Consider the following 13,474-nt stretch of genomic DNA (forward strand, 5'->3'; position numbering starts at 1 on the left):
TAGCATCGTGTAATTTCACTGGCATCTCTCTGATTAGCCCATTGCAGAATTCCACTAGGTTGGAGAACTTTCTGAAGTATTCCTCATATCCTATTTTCAGACGGTCAATATCAGCCTCTTTGGTGTGTATGATGTGTTCCAAACGTTGGAATTCTCCTTCCCATTCCAAACTTTGTTTCTTCAAGTCTTCATAAACCTCTGTCCACTGTCGTTCTCGCTCTTGACTGTCATTTAAAGCAGCACGGAGTTCTCTCCACTCATCATAATTGCCAGGAATCGCCCTTAGAGCTTCTTCTTTGAGACGACTTTCTTGAACTAACTGTGCTTTGGTGTTTCTGAGGGAGGCTTCAAGGTCTAAAATCCTAGCCTCAAGCTTTTCTCTTTCTTCCTTTTTTTGTTTGGTAGCTAAGTTCCACCAATGCTCCCATCTACGTGCCACTTTCTTTGCCTCTACTAACTCTTCATTGCGATTAGCTAATTCGCAACTAGCACTTTCCAATCCTCCACCTATTACCTGTCTTTTGTGTTTTTCAACATCGGCCCTCTTCTTTTCTTTCTCGAGTTGCTCTTCTTTCTGCTTGAGATCCCACTTCAAATTATCTCTTTCTTCAGTGACTCGATGGAGTGCTATCCTCATATCCTCTTTCTCTTTTTCTAACTCTAGATTGGCGGCCTTGAGTTTATTGGCTTCCTCCATGGTGATGTGAGTAGGTTCTGTTGCTTGCGGTGGCACAGGTATTTCAATGCTATAAGGGAGTTTGATCTCTTGAACTCTCTCCATTATCCATTTGTAATAGGGTTCTTCAACCATGAGTGTTCTCTTCCCAAATTCTTTCCCTTTCCTATGAATTCGACTCCATGCTCTTTTTACTCTTTTCAACATACTTGGGTCACTAGCTCCCATATCTGTTATAATGAATTCTTTCAATAATCCTATTTCTGGCTCTTTCTTCATGGAATATCCGTGTTGTCTCAGAGCTACTTCAGGATTGTAATTGATGCAACCTCGAGAGCCTATTAATGGAACATTAGGGAAATCGCCACAATGGTGAATGAGACTGTCTATCGCCCAATCATGGGTGTACCAAAACACAGCATTTGCAGTGAGGGAAGCTAACTTTTGAGACCATTTGAGATTATCCAGTATTTCAATCCACGCCTTTTGTCGAGGCATGTGTTCTTTGAGCCAAATGTAGAGCAAGGGAGCACAACAAAGAACTGTTCCTTTCTTCTTCTCATGTCTCATGCTGAGATGGTAATACACATCAGCTAAAAGAGTGGGGACCGCTGTTTTGGCCAAGAACACACCAACAGCAGGCAGATCTACGAAATCCTCTTCATTAGGGAAAAGAACAATTCCATAGATGAGCAATGCCAAGACAGCACTAAATGCTTCCCAATTCTCTGCCTTCTCCAAATCTCTAGCTTTATTTTCCAGAAATTTCCTTGTGAAGCCTTTGATTTCTCCTCTTGGTTTCAGGTATGGTGCCACTTCTTCTTCTGCAAGGTGTAAGGCCTCAGCTATCTCTTTAGGATCTATCTTTTCTCCTAATTTTACAAATGGATCATGATCTTTCACGTAGTGGTTCAAGATCCTTTCATACTCTTCGATAGTCGGGGCTAATTGGAAATCTTGAAAGGTGAAGCATCTGAGAGGAGGATCATAGTACTGAGCCAAAGCAGTTAACGCCGCCATATCCACATCTACATCCAACAAAGGAAGTATTCTCCCATAAGTTACATTAAAACTCATTACCTTGAAAGGCGTTAGGCTTGTACTCAACTTTTGCAAACTATCCACATTAGGTGCTCTGAATTTGAGAGGAATGGTGTTTCTTCTTTCAGAAGCCATCTAGCTTTCAAATGCTCACCATGCAACTTAAATCTTTTAAATTCCCTGAAAGTAAAAGCAAATGCTAAGATGTTTGAATGCAATGCATGTTTATGATTTATTTGAGTTCCAAGCATCATGATTATTCGACACAAAATAGCTCTCAATTTCTAAGGTTCTTCTTTGATACGGTTCTAAACAAAGTTCTCAGAGTTGTGGGCCCCTTTTAAACTTTAGACCATCTAGCAAATAACTTGCCATCCAAATCTTATTTTTTAATGGGGCCTACTCTGAGTGTGGTTTTCGCACTTATCCACGATAATAGTTACGTTACGCAAATTGGGTGCGAAACCACCATTTCCTAAAAGTCAATGGTTTAGGGTTTTTCTAAAGGTCCCCAGAGTCGGCGGTCCGAATTGAAAACATCATAGCCCAAGTAAATAACTTACTTAGTCACAGGCATTTCCTCAAAGGACCTACTCCAGTCGGGGTTTTAGTACCTCCCACTTGACACTACGTCAAGCGAGTTTAATACTAGACCACCATCTTATCTTACGTGTCACTCGAGCTCGGGTGTAGAGCTTTTTTCTCACATGCGCCAATAATCAAGAGATTCCAACCAAAATAATGAGAAATCAAACAAAGATATAATAAAGACAATAAATAAGCAAGTAAATGAAGTTAGCAAATATCACAATAAAACTAAATTAGGGTTGACTCTCTTAGGTGTCCCCAGCAGAGTCGCCAGCTGTAGCGGCCGGCCAAAAATATTCGAGCGTTTGAACATTCGAAATATAACAGAGTCGCCACCAGATTTTATTTATTCCGCAAGGAAAGGGAAAATAATGATAAAACCCACAAAGAAAGATAAAATAAATATGAAAACCGGATTAGGGTTCGGGAGTCGGTTAAGTAAGGGGAAGGTATTAGCACCCCTTACCTCCATCGTACTCGATGGGACCCATTTAGTTATTCTTGTGATTAATTGTTAGCGTGATATTTACTTGCGTTCTTATTATTATGAGAAAGAAACAAAATTAAAGTTTTTTTATTATCGTGCTCGCCAAGACATTTGTATCTTGTGCCTACGTATTCCCTAGTGCAATGGGAAAGTCAGAGCAATCGTAGTTCGGGTAAAACTACGAATTTTTGTTGTTTGATTTTAATGAACGACGTGTGAATCGCTCTTTTATAAAAAGGTGTTGCGAACTAAGTTAAAGGGTCTTTAATGGAATCAAAGCATTCAAACAAAAGCTTAACGGCCATCGCCTAAATGCTTTAGAGCAACTTGTACAAGTACGTACAAACCCCTCTTGATTCATCCATTATAAATCGAAATTGATTTGATAAATAAAAAAAACGTTTTGTAGAGAAAGGTGAGACAAATTGAATTTTAAGGATCTTTAATGGAATCAAAGCATTCAAACAAAAGCTTAACGGCCATCGCCTAAATGCTTTAGAGCAACTTGTACAAGTACGTACAAACCCCTCTTGATTCATCCATTATAAATCGAAATTGATTTGATAAATAAAAAAACGTTTTGTAGAGAAAGGTGAGACAAATTGAATTTTAAGGATCTTTAATGGAATCAAAGCATTCAAACAAAAGCTTAACGGCCATCGCCTAAATGCTTTAGAGCAACTTGTACAAGTACGTACAACCCCCTCTTGATTCATCCATTATAGATCAAATTCAATTCGTTTATTTTTAAAGAAAACTTTGGAAATTTGGAAATGAGGAAGGAGCATTTTGTTTAAGAAAAGATTTTTGTTTAAGAGAAGACGCTTGGTGTTGACCAAGATTTTTTTGTCATGACATGTTTTGAGTATAAAGCGTAGCGGGAAAGAAACTTGATGTTGATCAAGCGCTTGAAGTTATTTTGAAGGTAGATTTTAATCGCGTATTCATTTTTATCTTGATTAGAAGGGAATAAAGTTTAAAGCAATTGGCAAGTGAAATAATAATCAAACACAAGATCAAATCTACAAGAATATATCAAACAATTTGTGCGATAATTCTAACAAGATTATTTATAAGAGATAAGAAACTTAAAAAAAAATGATCATTTGAAATATTTTTTGAAAGAAATTTCTAAACATACATCTAAAGACATAATATTTTTGGTCTTTTTATTTTGATAAAAAAAAACTGTGCTTTTGTTTTATCATTATTCAATAAATTACTTATTATAACACTAAAAAGAATATGTGGGCCCGGGGGTTTGTCTCTTGATTTGAAGGTGTAAAGCCCAAAGACTCATAAAAGAAAAAAAAGAAAGGAAGAAGCTGGACCGGATTGGGTATGACCCGGATCCGCCCAGCATTACAGGATTTGGCAATTGAGTTTGGGAAACCCTAAAAATTTAAAGACAAGGGGAACGGCGCCCCCATCGTGGAATTTCTTCTGCAAAAAAAAAGGAAACGAAATCTCTCTCTCCATTTTGTTTCTCTATGCCATCGCAAAAACAACAACACCAACATTCAAGAGGAATCATCACACTTCTCTCAGTCTCTCTCCATTCGTACTCGTATGGTATCACTCATACGTTTCTTCCATATGTCCTATATTCCGGCGATTTCGTTACGAGTTCAAGAACTAAATCAATCCCTCTCGCGTGAACGAGCAATCTCGTCAACGAAAAATCGGACATATGAGCAACCGGAGATAGACTCTAAATCGATCCCAACAGATATGTTCGAACAATTGGAGCGCGAACACAAGGCGCAAAGATTATGTACAAGGTTAGTGATTCTCATTCGGTCTCCTTTACAGATCATCTGAACTCTAATATTCACGATCATGTTCGGATCATTCCGATTTTCTTTCTGTAAGAAATGGTACCGAGTTCTTCTAATATATTTTTTTTTATAAAAAACAACTTATGTTCAGTTTTTGTTTATGCAGGAATTTGATGGTCGATGGTTAAGCTGCAGATTGTCAACATTTAAACAAAGCAGCGCATAAACAACATCAACCTTCCTCTATCAATCAAATACTACTGGTAAACTAAAAAAAAAATCCAAATCATATTGTCTGATTTAAGTTTCTGAATATTAACATTTGTACAAACTGAAAATGGCTTAGGTAGGAAAAACAAAATGAAGTGGTGTAAGGCAAATAGCAGTACAAAACAGAAGCATCATAAATAAAGATTGTGCAACATCACCTCAGCACCATGGAGTTCTAGCTAGCTAGCATCTCCTTAGGGCTTTTCATCAGTGAGCACAAAGATACCTCAGCCATGGTATGACAACAAGAAATGCATAAGCAAGCAACAACAACAACGAAAAACTTTATCTTACAGTCAACTCTAAATCTACTATGATGCTAAGTTTATATGCTTACATCAAAACGACAATAATAAGGTATTTCAGATAAATTTTTATACCTTCTTCTGGTGTGTATTATTCCTGAATGCTTCTTCTTCTAGCTCTGTACAGTTGGTTGAATGCTGGAGTTTGGGCTCAATCAAGCAGAGTTTCAGTGTGAAACTCCACTGATTTTTTTTTAGTGAGGATGGAGAGCCTTTAGTGAGGTGAATGGAGAGTTTTCTGAGTTTTTTGTGGTGGCTGCCGAATCCTCTTTCCCCAATGAAACAGTATGTGGATATATAGTGCTTAGGTTTGGACATCATTCTAGGTTAGGATGGATTCAAAAATCTGGTTTGGAATTAGTTTGGGAAACTCTGCAGTGAACTTTTGGTATAGCAGCCTGTGTTTTTCCATTTTCATGCTATTTCCTGATACAGGTAGCAGCATGGTGAGAGCAGGGCAGCAGCTTTGTTTTATTCTGTGGACAGCAAAGCCTTGGGTAGGTAATGAATTTGGGCTGATTTTGTTGTTTTGAACCAACTATTAATGGGCCTGCATAATCTCGTTTTTGTTGCAAAATTTATGGACAATTACTTAAGCCATGTTGCTTTGATCTTATGGTTTCTTGTTTTTTTTTATTCAAGGTCATGGCGATGAAAGATGATGGTTGGAAGTTTGAAGATTAAAAGAATGTTCGTCATGACAATCCTTGAAAAGGGAAATCGACATGAAACTTTGACGATCCTTGTAACTTTGCTAGTTTTTTAGAATACACTTCTTTTATGATTCAAATTGAATCCAATTGTAAACTTCAAACTTTGAAGGAATGACACACTTTTAGCATTCTTACAATTCTTGGATTTATTCTTGTATCAAGTGGCATTTGTAACTTAAACTTTCGACGAAACTTGAATCCAATTTGTTCCAAGTAGGCCATGTAACTTTAGAATCTTGGATGTATGCCATATTAGTTCAAATTTTGATTCATGTTTCCAACAAACTTTATAGCTAACCAATGTGCCGAATCCAACTTTATGCTATAATCAAATGCAATTTCCAATTTATTCTCAAGTATTTAAATTGTCTCAAATACTATGTTCTACTGAGAATGCCTTGTACCTTAAGTAACACAAGTTCAATAAAGCACCACATCTTGACCAACAGTTAAGGAGAATTCAAACCCTAATTCCCTACCATGCTCCACTAGAAACAACACTTAAATCACGCTCAATTGACATACCCAGCTCAAACCATGGAGGAACTTTGATTTTGTACAAAATGTCGATTATTTGAACTCATGCCTTAGTGAATGAATGATATGCAAATGATCTAGTGGACTAAAATGTATGGGGCAAAAATTGGGGTATGACACCAGTCACTATGCAAAAACGCGGTTGCTGAGTCCTGCACATTCTATGGATGCGCCCTGTTGGTGCAGGTGTGGGGGTGGTGGAGGATGCCCATACTAGCCCCGGTTAACAACGGAAGTTGGGACTTTCCGTGTGCCTTGAGGTAATTTTTTACTATACCATTTTCTCCTTACACATTCTACTCCATTCTAACTAAATCATTATTTTTTTGTTGTAGATATTGTGTGAAAAAAATGGACTTCACACGTAATCCGCGGTCAAATATCACAATGTACCGCTCGCTAATTGATCACCTTGGACCCCATCAAGTATTATCTCTAATTCTTTTCTTCTTTTTTATAAGTATTTTCCTTAAAAAAAAATTCCCGAAGTAATGTATAAATCTCATGCATCCAGTTCATATGGCGACCGTATCTCGAGTGTGAGTATGAGCCTAGAGCTCAGGATGCAGAAATCTGGACGACAAAATGCTGCTTAATCCGGTACAACATAATAGAAATGCATCAAAGTGACCGGGTGATGCTTCAATTTGGGATGCGTCAACGGATACCCGACCCTCCTGTTGACTTGGGAGTGTGGCACCTAAAAAGAGTGAACCATCAATGGACACACCAAAACTGGAAGGATTTTGCACCCGATCATCGCCAGATGTGGAAGAACCGTCGCCAGTATGTCCTAAACTTCCCCGTTAGTGACCATGAAATGAAACCTTCTCCTGAGTACATGAGTTGGTATCGTACAGCCACAACCCCTAACCTGTTTCTTGCAGCTCCATTCTATTTGAATGATCCCCGTGCACAGAACTACATCTTGCCACAACAACAACAACCGGAAGAAGAACCACAACAACAACAACAAGAACAACAACAACTCCGGCAACAACAACGACTTCAGCAGCGACAACAACAAAGCCTGCAACACCGCCAACAACAACTCCTACAACAGCAACGACAACAACAACTCCAGGAACAACAACAAATCCAGCAACAACAACAAAATATTTTCAGTACTCCATCCCGTTCCGCACGCAACATCCGCCAATCAAATATGTTCCAATCCCAATCTCAACCATTACAAGGGTATGAAGACCGCCATCCTTCCTCGGACCAATATCAGACTCACTCACAACCATTCGGATTTGCAACATTTGTTGGGTCCTCAAGGGGATTCGGCCAAAACCTAACTCCCGGTTCATCTAGCCTTCATCTTAGTCCCGACGATGGTCCTCATGGTGAATCCTCTCACCGTGGCGCCCCCTCCGGCTACGCAACACCTACAAACCAATTCGGCTTTAACCAAGGTAGTTCTAGTGCTGCGGGATGCTATGAACCGGAGGTCTTTTCCCACCCCACTCCACCACCACGAATAAACACATTTGAGGGAATGGGTAGCCGACTTTACAACAGCGGTTTTCCGGATAATTATGGGGGCGTCGACGAATTCATAGACAGCGATCCACGCGACATCCCAGTACCAGCCCCCGTGACACAAACCCAACAAGAAGCACAAAGGGGCAGGGGTAGGGGTAGAGCTAGGGAAAGAGGCGGTGTCAATATTCGCGGCGGAATCAACGATCGCGGTAAACGTGTCATTACAAGACCAGGTTGCGGAACGGATGGCTATCTTGGTGATGGACGTCATTGATCATGTTGTTGTATTTTTCATTAATCTTTGGTATCGTTTCTGAAATTAATTGTAACCGATGTTTAGTTTTTAAATTATATTGTAATCGATGTTTAGTTCTTAAATTATATTGTAATCGATGTTACAATTTTGATTTTCGTTTTCTGCATTACATTTATAAGGCGAAAAAAATATTTTACAAATTTATTTCTGTAAATATCATAACAAATAAAATAAAAAAAAATTTAAGTTTAATATATTCAACTAAAATGAATTAAAAAAAATGAAAAAAAAAAGCCCTAGAACTAAGGCGCCAAATGGTTTGGCTTCTAGGGCAAAAACCCTAGACTTATGCGCCATTCCATTTGGCGCAAACATATTGGATTTTAGGGCATGCCAATTCATTTGGCGCATGCACCCAAAATTTACACTTATACGCCATTTCATTTGGCGCATTCAGTATTCTGATATCCCAAACCTAGACACTTTGGTAAATACCCCGAAAACATGGTTTTTTTCGTATTTTTTTTATCAAACCTGGTTATTTAAATTTTTTTTTCACATAATGATAAAATGTCAATGCTCATCATGTTTGTTAATTTTAATGAATTTAAAGATATTAAAATGCTTAATATATTTCTAACAGTAACTCTATAAATTTGGATGGACTTCCTATGTTTGTTAATTTTTATTTTTAAATTCATGGTAGCATATGATTTATACCTATATTATATTTATAGGTATATTATAACTGCATTTAATAGTTATAGAATTTCAAATGCATGTATACATGATTTTTTATATGTAAAAATATGCATTTTTGTAATTTTTATGCTGATGCCATGAACATTTAAGGAATTTTTTTTTTGAATATCAAGTTTTTAAAAAAAAAATTTCAAAAATAACCAAGTTTTCAAAAAAATTACCAAAATGTCAGTTTTTTGCTAAATACACCACGTTGTCGCCAGGGGGGGTGGCGACAACACTCAACCCACTACATACTCGCCAGTGGGCCTGGCGCCTACGTTTTAAAATTAGGTGTTGTCGCCACCCCCCCCTGGCGACAACACCCCCCCTTATTTTTTTTTTCATTTTTTTTGTTATTTATTTTCTTTAATATATTTTCTCCTGAATTTTTTTATAGTTTTTTTTTCAACTATTTTTTCAACATTAAATTTTTATATAATTTTTTCGGTAATTTTTTTCCATGGTGGCGACAACACCCCCCCTTATTATTTTTTTTCATTTTTTTTATGTTATTTATTTTCTTTAATATATTTTCTCCTGAATTTTTTTATAGTTTTTTTTTTCAACTATTTTTTCAACATTATTTTTTTATATAATTTTTTCGGTAATTTTTTTTCCATGGGTGCATCCATCATTTTTTTGGTAATGTTTTCTGTGTTGTTGTAACCCATAAAATCTATGAAAAAAGTTCATTTCATTGAAAAAGTAAATTACAAATATCATCGAAACTAAAAACTATGTTGTGGAGCTAGATCCACGATTGGGACATTTGGTCCTATTATGTCCTACCTCACGACATATACTACACTTCCTCTGCATTTTTTCAGTTACGTCCATCTCGGTTCTAATACGCCTGCTGTTTGGTCGACCGCTTTTATTCCGACGCATTAAATCGTTATGCCAAACTGTTTCCCCCTCGTACACAGGCCAATATGCTTCCATTGCTACCACCGAAAAGTAATTGTCGTATACGTTGAGCAACGTTGATACCTTGTAAATTTCTGATACCAAAGATAATGCATCAAAGTGAGTATGTGAACATGCTGCAAGGACATGGGAGCAAGACATGCGATATGCTTGAAATTGGCCACAGTCGCACCAACGATCTGGGATATTGACGCGATACTGTTGTCGTGGAAGTCCCTGGTTGTGGTCAATTGTTTCCTTTACACTGAAGGTGCGGCCATGACGGTCGAACTCGGTCACTCGGTGAGTGTTACCCTTGGCAGATTCCTGTTGTATATATTTCATACACACATCGCTGTAGACCTGTTGTGTTTGTAACACTGAATTCCACCGCTTACCTCTTGTGGCGAACAGAGTTGCCATCCGAAAATACGTAGCACTAACCAAGGCAGTTACAGGTAGGTTTCGAATGCCTTTGAAAACCCCGTTCATTGATTCCACAAGATTTGTAGTCATGTGACCCCACCTAGCCCCATCGTCGTATGACCTAGTCCATCTCGCTCTGTCAATGCTGTCAATCCACCTCCCTGCATCTGGATTTGTCAACGCTATTTCTCGGCGGTAGTATTGAAATCCAAGTTGGTTTAAGGCATACCCCGCGTTCACCAAGTGGTTCTTCAAAAATTTATCTTTGATCTCTCTCATAAAATTTTGTGCTATATGCCTAATACAGTAGACATGCTTAGAGGGGGGGTTGTGCCAACCATTTGCCGGATTGTTGTATGCGCTGTCAATAGAAGCGTGCCTGTCCGAAATCAAACAAAGGTTAGGCTGTGGAGCAACTCTAGCTCGGAGATTCTTCAGAAAGAAACTCCAAGCAGCAGCTGTTTCTCCTTCTACCAGAGCAAAGGCTATTGGAAAAATGTTACTGTTTCCATCCTGCGCGACCGCCATCAGCAAAGTTCCCTTGTATTTCCCATACAGCCATGTTACATCAATTTGAATAATCGGCTTGCAAAAACCAAAACCGATGATGCATGGTCGAAACGCCCAGAACAGTCTATGGAAGATTCCATTACCTTCGAGAGGGGTTCCGTCTTGGGACTGTGCCGGCAGTGTCTCCAATATAGTAACAGTCCCAGGTGAATACAATTGCAGTGCAGCCAGGTAGCGAGGAAGTTGTTGGTACGATTCCTCCCAGTTGCCGTAGACTTTTTCAATTGCTTTCTGTTTCGCCAACCAAGCCTTTCTGTACGAAGGTCTGTATTTGAACACAGAAATGCAATGAGAAATAATTGTCTTCACCTTCAGTGATGGTTCAGTTTCGACCAGAGGAATGATGGTATGACATATCATGTCATGACTGAGTTTTCGATGATCTTGCGCCATGTTAGTGGTGACGCAGGTGTGGGCTTGAGATATCGAACGTATCACCCACGCATTAAATTTCTTTCTGAATGATGCCTTCAGCATGTATCCACACTCCGGGTTTTTGCATTCAATACTGACTCTCTCTGGATTTGATCGATCGGCTTTAAAATCAACACAATTTGCTAAGTGCCAATTTTTTATAGCCAGTAGACAATCATCCTTCGAACGAAACGTGTCACCCTCTTTTAACTCCTCGCTTGACCTCATATATGGATTGTAGAACATATCGGACGATGGCTCGTCCTCTCCTAAATTAAGCGTTGTGAAATGTGCCGGAGGTGAGTATGCATGTGTATCCGGTACTGGATCCGGTACTGGAACTTCTTCGTCACCTTCATCTTCGGAATCACGATTCACCAACTCATCAACAACATCTTCTATATCAGTTTCTTCGTCAATGACATGTTCGGGTTGTTGTTCGTCATCAACAACAGGATCAATAACCTGTGACTGAATATTTTGCGAAGGAGCATTTTGTTCAACCACTATGTACAGTTCCAGATAATCATAACCAAAATACTCATGGGTGAGGAACATGTTTTGAACCTCTACGTCAGTTGTTATCTGTGATTGATAAAACTTGACTGAGTTGTTAGGTTGAACAAGGGGTTGTCGGTAAAATATTTGAGAGACTGGTTCTCTTATTTTGGATTCGATTTTCCTTTTTAGATAAGAGAAATCTGATTGTCTATTTAGAGCAAAACGTGTTGAGTTTTTGTTTCTAAACAGAAAACCGTTTGTGTCGCAGTGGTATGTCTCACCGTTCATATGAACACGAACTTTGTACTGCGAGGTGGATGCCATAATTTTGATATGTGAGAATTGTGAAAGAAGAAATGTGAGAATTGTGTTGTAAAAAGAAGAAATGTTTGGGAGAATTGTGTTGGTTGTAAAAAATAGTATGTGAAGTAGTTCCTATATATCATGCACCACCTCTTACACAAGGCTAATGCATGCAACAAATGAATCAATAATTCTGCACAAGATTCAAACATGACAAGACTATTACATGCCACAAAAGAATCTCGTCCCCACCTCTTACACAAGGCTAATGCATGCAAGAGATAAAGCAATAATTCTGCACAAGATTCAAACATGACAAGACTATTGCATGCCACAAAAGAGTCTCGTCCCCACCTCTTACACAAGGCTAATGCATGCAAGAAATGAAGCAATAATTCTGCACAAGATTCAAACATGACAAGACTATTGCATGCCACAAAAGAATCTCGTCCCCACCTCTTACACAAGGCTAATGCATGCAAGAAATGAAGCAATAATTCTGCACAAGATTCAAACATGACAAGACTATTGCATGACACAAAAGAATCTCGTCCCCACCTCTTACACAAGGCTAATGCATGCAAGAAATGAAGCAATAATTCTGCACAAGATTCAAACATGACAAGACTATTGCATGCCACAAAAGAATCTCGTCCCCACCTCTTACACAAGGCTAATGCATGCAAGAAATGAAGCAATAATTCTGCACAAGATTCAAACATGACAAGACTATTGCATGCCACAAAAGAATCTCGTCCCCACCTCTTACACAAGGCTAATGCATGCAAGAAATGAAGCAATAATTCTGCACAAGGCTAATGCATGCAAAAGATAGGGCTGCATGCATGCTTTGCTTAGGGGGAATCGTTGCAGGAATCTATCAGGAATCGCTTCAGGAATCATTGCAGGCGCATGTTAGGGTACAGGAACTCGTTTCGGACGCATGCGAAGGACAGAAAACAGGTGGGGACCATGTGGGGCCCTACTTTTTTTTCTTCAAAATTAGGGTTTACGTTTTTCCCTTGTATATGAAACCCTAATTGTGATACAGACCTAAGGCAAGGCGTCCGTCCCTCTATAAATTAGGGTTTCCTGTGTGCATTAGTACACACACGCAAAAATGAGATCTCGAATAAGGCCAGATAGCACACACCGGACTTCTGAGCCTCCACCACCTGTGAGGCGTTTCAACTATGAACCGGACTATCGTCGAAGGAATGGATACGTTATTTTCTCTGCCGTCAAACCTCCCATGCAGGTAATGTTTTGGAACATTCAATCCATGGACCAGCTTAAGAGAACCCTCCTTAGGTTTTTGGACGGAAAGTTGAGTCCAGGCGAACAAATCAGATCCATCAAGAGACTTAGAACAAGGGGAGGTGTTTTTCTTGAAAGACAGCGTTGGTGGGAGACAATGGAGGACGACATTCAATGCACTCGAATGATGGAGGACAGAGAAGACATTGTCCTA

The sequence above is a fragment of the Vicia villosa genome, linkage group LG2, assembly GCF_029867415.1.
Source record: "Vicia villosa cultivar HV-30 ecotype Madison, WI linkage group LG2, Vvil1.0, whole genome shotgun sequence".
NCBI lineage: Eukaryota > Viridiplantae > Streptophyta > Magnoliopsida > Fabales > Fabaceae > Vicia > Vicia villosa.